This window comes from Talpa occidentalis, unplaced genomic scaffold (assembly GCF_014898055.3).
Source record: "Talpa occidentalis isolate TD23 unplaced genomic scaffold, MPIMG_talOcc4v2.1 talOcc4.8, whole genome shotgun sequence".
NCBI lineage: Eukaryota > Metazoa > Chordata > Mammalia > Eulipotyphla > Talpidae > Talpa > Talpa occidentalis.
In genome coordinates this window covers 3,665,497-3,672,464 of record NW_023605194.1, presented here as the reverse complement: position 1 = coordinate 3,672,464, position 6,968 = coordinate 3,665,497, and the positions used below count along the sequence as shown (strand labels likewise).

General features: G+C 51.3%; 1 pseudogene; it reads right to left on the bottom strand.

Moving 5' to 3' along the window:
• Positions 1 to 457: 457 nt before the first annotated feature.
• Positions 458 to 554, bottom strand: LOC119234940 (U6 spliceosomal RNA; annotated as a pseudogene).
• Between the last annotated feature and the right edge of the window lie 6,414 nt (positions 555 to 6,968).

The following is a 6,968-nucleotide window of genomic DNA, read 5'->3' as shown; positions in this document are numbered from 1 at the left end:
ACCTGCTCCTGGGTGTGCCTGGGTGGAGGTCTGTGCAGGAAGACCCCAACCTGAGTCCAGCATCCCGGGCTGCTCCCAGCCCTGCAGTCCCCTCTCTCAGACCAGACACTGTCTCTGTCCTGGCCTGGAGTCCTCTCCCCCGAGTTGTCCCCATGAAGGGAGGCCAATCCCTGGCCGGGTCACTGCTGTATCCCCAGGAATCAGCATGTGACAGGTGCCTGGCAGATGCATAGCACCCACTCTCGTTAAGACCAAGAGCTTAGTTACACCGTCATGCTCTGTGCTGAGGGCTTGACCAATATTATTTAATTTAATATTCACATTTACCCTATAAAGTCAGGATTAAAAAATGGTGGCAGAAAATACATAACATTAAAATGACCATTTGGACCTCTTTGGGTGTACAGTTCAGTGGCATTCAGCAGCCATCACCATTGTTCAGCTCAAGAACTTTCTTTTAAATGGGGAACACTTGACAAATTCACGTGTCATCCTTGCCCAGGGGCCATGCTAACCTAATCGCTCCAATTTTAGTAGAGGTGCTGCCAAAGGACCTCCGTCTCCAGAACTCTTTTCATCTCCCCAAACAAAATCTCTGTCCCCATTTAATGCTGACTCACCACCCCTCCCCCCGCCCCTGGAAACCACTCTTCTACTCTGTCTCCATGAATGTGATTATTCTTGGGCCCTCCTATAACAGGAATCGTACAGTATTTGTCCTTTTGTGTCTTGCTTATGTCACTTAGCATAATGTGTTCAAGGTCCATCCAGGGGGATGCATGTTTCAGAATGTCATTCCTTTTTATGGCTGCATAATATTCCACTATATACAGCTAGGCCTCATTTTATTTATTCTCTCAGCGGTTGACAGATACTTGAATTGCTTCTACTGCTTGGCTATTATGAATAAGGATCAGGATTTTTTAAATCTCCATTTTACAAAAAGGGATATGGATGCCAAGAGAAAATAAGCAATTGTCCTAAGGTACCTCAAGTCATAAAATGGGTGAGTGGCAGAAACAGGTCTTCACTCCAGGCCTAGAGGAGGCTGCTATACCACATGACCTCTCCTTCATTGAATGAATGGGATCCTTAGAAATGCACAACTTTTTTTTTTTAAATAATAAATTTTATTTTTATATTCCCCATACAGTTGCAACCCCCCCATTTTGACACCAATCCCTCCCCTCCCGCCCCCCACCCCCCAAAAAGTGTCTCTGGTTCATAGTTTTTTGTTGATTTTGATTTTCACTTTCTTATAGTTATTCATTTTCCTGGTCCCTTATTTAAGTTTTCTAGATTCCTGCTATGAGTGAGACCCTCCGGTATTTTTCTTTTTCTTTCTGGCTTATTTCGCTGAGCATGATCCCTTCCAGCGCCATCCATGTTGCTGCACATGGCATGTGTTTATCTTTTTTGATTGCTGAGTAATATTCCATGGTGTATATGGACCACATCTTCTTGATCCAGTCATCTATTTTTGGGCATTTGGGCTGTTTCCAAAGCTTAGCTATTGTAAATAGTGCTGCTATAAACATAGGGGTGCAGGTGTTCTTTGGAATTGATGTTTCTGTGTCCTTTGGGTAAATACCTAGGAGTGGAATTGCTGGATCCTATGGAAGCTCTATGTTTAGTAGGTCCAGAAATCTCCACACAGCTCTCCATAGTGGTTGGACCAGTTTGCACTCCCACCAACAGTGCAGGAGAGTTCCTTTTTCTCCACACCCTCGCCAACATTTGTTGTTGCTAGTTTTTTTAATCTGTGCCATTCTCACTGGTGTAAGATGGTATCTCATGGTAGTTTTGATTTGCAAGAAATGCACAACTTTCTATGAGTAAGGACAACAGCAGCTGCTGTAACAGACCATCCTCTAAATTGTAATTGGCTTAGCAGCGACATAGAAGCCTTCACTTCACCCTCATGCAACACGCATTGTGGGTAGCCCTGGGTTGCAGGCCCATTTCTTCCTGGGGTGGGTGGAGGATCCTGGGGCTTAGAGCTCTTGTTGTCGTTTCATCGCACCTTGGGGCCTGGGGACCTTCCCCTCTAGGCATCGGGAGGGGAGGGAGATTGTGGCGCAAACCCACCTGCTTCTACACCACCATGACCTGGAAGTGACCCCTCATCCTTCTTCACACTTGTCACTGGCGTAAACCAGTCTAAGGCTTTGCCAGAAGCAAGGGGGTTGGGGAACGTGGTCCCCACTTGGGCAATCCTTCCACCTTCTGGCTGGTGGCGAATGCATTTTTTGTTGGATCACTTGAGAATCTGTCACACCAACGAGTGCTGTGAAATTTCAAGCGGGTGATGATGCATCGGGAAGCTGGAAAAGCTCTCGTGTGTTGGTGAGGCCCAGGCGCCCGGGCGAGCCGACACAGTTGGGATGCAGATCTGTCTCTCGTGGTTAATCTCACGTTCAGTTCCCCAATGTCATGGGTTATCTGGAAGGTTATTTCATGTCCCCGCCTCAGCGTGGAAGCACATTTCCATAGACGGCAGATAAAGATCGCTTAACCTTGTATTTTCCCGCCTGGCGTCATAAATAGCTGGTGCAATGCCATTTCAGCGGGCCTGACAGTTTCTACAATGAGATCTGGAGGCAGCGGCATATCTCCTTGTTATATATAAAGAAGAGTGACAGCATTCATCGTTTACGGTGACATCAATGAAGTCTGCTTGTAGAGCTTCCCCATCCATCCATTCAGAATACCTTTTATGACTTTAGGCTTTTAAACACAGCGCTTGGTCTATTTTTCAAATGCACTACGATTATCAGCTCAGGGAGCCATTCTTCAATATTTCATTTTCCTAAGAATATCTAGAATATCTTAATTTTTATGAGGCTTCTCCATGGGGTAAGCTGTCAGGTGTGACTTTAATGTGCAAAGGAGGGGGCTTCTGCTGGCTCATCCTCGCCCACGTGCTGTCTGTGGTGTTCCCACTTTTTCCTCCTTGGCACACTCTCCAGATAAAATACCACGTGTGGATCCCGAGCACGGCTGCCCACTCAGTACGGGGAGTTCAAGGTTAGAAAGAGGGCCCTGATAACAGCCTGGGTTATTTTGGGGTCAGCCTGATCTTGGGATGTGGTACCTCTTCAAAGACCTGAGTTTGCACCCAGGAGAATGGGGCCTCCATTCAAGGTGAAGCGAGATGTCCTCAGGCCGCCCAGGTCAAGGCGATGAGCCTCCTCTCTGCTCCCCAAGGGACCCAGTTGTGATTAAAAGCGCCTTCCTGGTGCCCAAGACAGCGGCTGTTCCGAGAAGGTGGCCCTGCCAGTTTTGTTACATTCCTGATGCCACCGGGGCCACTGTGTCCTCCCTTTGCCCCGTCCCTGGTGTCATCCTTGCTGGCAGACCTTCCAGTAGGGTCGGGCGAGATCAATGTCAGGGTGAGCCCGGGCAGAGCGGGGTCCATCTCTCCATCAGTGGACCCCTCAGACAGACTGGGGGCAGCAGAGACAATTCCTGAAGTGAGTCAGACAGGAAAAATAATGACAGATATTGATTCCGGGAAGGAAGCTGGCGAGCACGGAGCCCGCCCACTCCAGCCATCGAGGGCAAGTCACAGACGCACTAGACTCTCCAAGGATGAGGACGTTTGACCTAATTTAGCAACAACAAATCCCTCACCCGCACTTCTCTAATTACAAATGAGAGCCTGGTAGGCTCAGCAAGGGTAAATAACATTGATTCTCTCCGCATAGCATCGGGGATGATAAATGTGTTCAAGAAAGGGCTTCAAAAGCCTACTTGCTGATTAGAAAAGGTAAAATAATTGTGAGATAGTGACTAATAGAGGGGAGGAATCGGGCAGACAAGTCATAGGTCTGAGCACGCGAGACAATTACCCTCAGATGCCCGAGTGCTGTTTCCACTCCGGCGGGCTGGGGGCGACGCGGGGCTCCTGGGGCTTCTGACTTTCCCTGCCACCTGTTGTGGAGCCCTTGACAGCTTGACCCGCCCCAGGGCCCAGTGTGATTCCTGGCCAAGAGGAGGCGCGCTGGTCTGCCCAACGGTGCTGCCTTAGGGAGCTGGGCTCCGTGTCCTGGGTTCAAGTCCAGCAGCAAGAGTGGCAGTCTGGGACCCTGGGAAGTCACTGAACTTCTCAGAGCCCGTTTCCACCATTTTGGGGCGAGGTTAAGTACGAGGGAGCAAGTGGGTTGTTACATCAATGGATAGAGTGTTTGGCTGGATCCACAGGAACTTGCTGAGATGTAACTATTTTTTAAAAATGTGCACACACGGGCCTCCCTGGTGGTGCAAGGAGTTAAGACGCAATCTACCAAGCAATCCGCAGCCACTGCAGCACGAGTTCAATTCCCCGGCCAGGGAGTTACCCACATGGCACAGCAGACCTCTCCTGCCTCGCCTGCTGCTCCCCTCAGCAGTGGATTTCAGTCAATCTGCCTGTTCAGTTCCCTGCTCTGTCTCTGGTGAGTCCTCTCAACCCCATGACTCCAGCCTCTACTCCAGTCCTTGTGCAAAATAAATAAATCTTTAAGAATATGTGAACAGCAATTTTATATGCTTCTACCTAATACATATAGGTTGGCCCTTGAACAAGGCAGGTGTGAGCGGCGAGGGCCCCCTAGTGCTGGAGTAGTTTTCTATTGCAAGTTCCCATCGTGGACTGAGGCAGGTGGGGTCGCTGACCTATGGATTCGGGGTCCTCGCACACAGAAGGCTGACTTTAAGGGACTTGAACTTTCACAAATTTTGATTTCTGCAGGGGCAGGGAGGAGGGTGTCCTGAAACCCACCCCCCTCAGATATTAGGGAAAGACTGCTGTTCAATTTGGGGGGAGTCAAAAGTTTCAGGAGGGATTCTGACTACACTGGGGTATGATGCCTGTAACCCCGTATTGTTCAAGGCGCAAAGTTTACTTTTTCTTACTGCGGAATAAACTGTCCCAACACATAGCAGTTGAGAGCTCCACACCTGCTGTCTAGTGCTCAGCTGCAGTGAGTCAGGGATCCAGGCGCCTTTCCTCAAGGTCTTCAGGGCTGTGGTTCCATCTGAGGCCTTGCGAGAGGGGCCACACATGGCAGTGGGCAGGACTGGTGGAGACCACCTGTAGGGTAAGGAAAAAGTATCAGGCTTTTCTGCCCTCCCGCCATTCGGATAGATGAGGGAACCCTGGGGTCCTGAACGCATGCCTGATGGTGGCACCTGAAGTGGGTGCACCTGAAGTGGCTGAGAGACTGAGTTTATAAGGCGGCGTCAAAGGGCGGCGTCACGGGGACGCCAACAGAAGCCAAGAACGAACGGAAGCTGAGAGAAGAAGAAGAACCACAAGCACAAGGCCACCAGAGAATGCCAGAGAGCCCAGATAGAGTGAGGACTTGCTGGGGGCTGGGAGGCCTGCCAGCCTCCCCCGGTCCCCCTGCCTGCCGTGTACCTGGTAAATCCCAATAAAAAGCCTGCAAAAGCCCCTGAGGGCTGCAGGACTCCTCCTTCACCCGGTCTGCTGGATCAGAAAACCTGCCCTGTGTCCATCCCGCCTCTACACCACCTCAGCCCCCCACCTGTAGACTTCTCCAAGCAGCCCCAAGCCCTGCAGCTGGCTCACTCACTCTAACTTGGCGGGAGGGCAGAAAAGCCTGATACTTTTTCCTTACCCTACAGGTGGTCTCCACCAGTCCTGCCCACTGCCATGTGTGGCCCCTCTCGCAAGGCCTCAGATGGGACCACAGCCCTGAAGACCTTGAGGAAAGGCGCCTGGATCCCTGACTCACTGCAGCTGAGCACTAGACAGCAGGTGTGGAGCTCTCAACTGCTACGTATTGGGACAGTTTATTCCGCAGTAAGAAAAAGTAAACTTTGGGCCTTGAACAAAGCCAGCAGAGGGGCTGGCTTCCCCCAAGGGCAGGGGACGCCCGAGGTGGGAGCCATGACCTTCCTGTGTCCTAACTTTGGCAGTGACATTTCTTCACGCCTGCCATGGTCTGCTTGTTAGAAGCAAGCTTTCAAGTCCCGTCCAGACCCCAGAAAGGGACGTTCACACGAGGGTGTGAAAACTAGGCGGGAGGGATGTTGGGGCTCCTCTGAGGAGGCTCTTGCTTCAACGGGAGATGCCAGCAGAGCCTGGCCCAAAGATCGGAAGACATGGTCCCCAAAGAAACGAGTGAAGGAAAGAACAGCAGCACTGGAGACTTTCCGCTTGCCTCTTACTCCAACTGGAATAGGATTTGTTTTCTTTTGTGACACGATGTGGATGGAACGACCTGGAATCAAAATGTCCAGGGGTCATCATTCCAGAGAAACTTTTTCCTATGGAATGCCTTTGGTCTGCTCCTCCTTGGAACCTGGGATCTTGTCAGAAAATTCTGAGCATCTGGGAACAGGACCTTGGCTGCTGGTGGGGCTGCTGTTTGATGCCCAGGGCCCAGATCCCAGGATGTGGGGGTCTCCTAAGTGCGAGGAAAACCAGCCGAACTAAACCCAGCTGAGATGCCCGGCCTCAGGGTGGGGGAGAGTGGCTGGGCCCACGCTGCCCAGAGTGGGATGTCCCAACTCAGGGACAGGCCCTTCTGGGAGGGGCAGTGTGGGCTCCTCCAGGTGGTCTGGCACTTCCCAGAACAGCTGCTGTGCCCCTGACTCTGGTTCCTACCAAGGATGAGGCATTTGAGCCAGTTAGAGTAAAGGGTTAGGAAAACCACCGGGGCTGCTGGTTGGGCCTTTTAAAGCCACTGTTTATGGAGCACTGACCACCATTCAGGGGGCAATGACCACCGTCCATGGGGTACTGAGCACCATCCATGGGGCACTGACCACCATCAAGAGGCACTGACCACCATCAAGAGGCACTGACCACCATCCATGGGGCACTGGCCACCGTCCACGAGGCACTCACTGCTCACCAGGCTCTGTGTTGAGCTCCAAGCAGGGGTTCTTTTGGTGACAACAAAGGAAGCGAGAGGCTCAGAGCTATGGCAAGAAATGCCAGGGTGACCCGGGCAAGGCTG